Source organism: Halyomorpha halys, unplaced genomic scaffold, assembly GCF_000696795.3.
Source record: "Halyomorpha halys isolate HHAL.00 unplaced genomic scaffold, Hhal_1.1 Scaffold598.1, whole genome shotgun sequence".
Lineage (NCBI taxonomy): Eukaryota > Metazoa > Arthropoda > Insecta > Hemiptera > Pentatomidae > Halyomorpha > Halyomorpha halys.
The window spans coordinates 506051-507089 of record NW_027105473.1 but is presented as its reverse complement, the minus strand read 5'-3'; the positions used below and the strand labels follow the sequence as shown (position 1 = coordinate 507089).

Genomic DNA, 1039 nt, shown 5'->3' with positions numbered 1-1039 from the left:
GATTGTAGAGATTCTAAAGAGGTGATTCTTGGAAAATTAAATGATAGGGTGGTAGTATTAAATGAAAATGATGAAGATAATGTTGTCCAAAACATTGGAGGTAGGAATGACTTACCGGTAAAAAATAGTGTCCATGAAAACGAATTAGTGGGAGCAAATTCAAAGGTGGATCCTAAAGAGGTGATTCTTGGAAAATTGAATGATAGGGTGGTAGTATTAAATGAAAATGATGAAGATAATGTTGTCCAAAACATTAGAGGTAGGAATGACTTACCGGTAGAAAATAGTGTCCATGAAAATGAATTAGTGGGAGCAAATTCAAAAGGGGATAATAATGATAATTTTGATAATAAAGCCATGTTTCAACAATTAATGATGGTTTTAACCGATATAAAAGGTGAGTTAAAAGGTGATATAAACAAACTAACGGGTAATTTCGACAAACTAACGGGTGATTTAAACAAAGTGGGGGAGCGAATGGAAGCAATAAACATGGAGTTACGTGAAGATAACAGGGTAAGATTAACAGAGTTAGAAAATAAAGTAGACAAAAAATTTGAAGAAGTTGAAACAAATTTAACTATAAAATTGACAGAACAAAACATTGAACTATCTGAAAAAATTGAGGAATGTCGTATGGAGGAAAATAAAACGAGAAATTTGGTAGCTGATCTAGAATTGAAACATAAACGGGATGTGGAACAGCTAAGTCAGGAGATAAGGGAGAGCCGAAATGTTAGAGTTTTAGGTGAAGAAACTCAGGGAACGTTCATAAATACAAAAAGTGTTGAGAAATTAAAGTTTAGAGATAATAGGAAGGATGATCCATTTGAGTTCATTTTAAAATTAAAATCACAGATAAAATTGTATATGAGCTGGGAAGAAATTAAGGAAATAATCCAGTCACATCTTTTAGAGTCTGCGTATTGTTGGTTTTTAATAAATCAAAACAAGTTTCATAATTTCCAAATGTTTATGGATGAATTTATATCTAATTTTGGGAGTGAAACTTATAAAGCGTACCTTTTAGGAATTTTAA

The 1039-nt window shown here is 31.6% G+C and overlaps 1 protein-coding gene across 1 annotated transcript in view; it reads right to left on the bottom strand.

Annotated features, from left to right (window-relative positions):
• btv (beethoven) overlaps window positions 1-1039 on the bottom strand; it is a gene marked incomplete at its 3' end in the record, with an annotated part of 240143 nt that overhangs the window by 4086 nt on the left and 235018 nt on the right.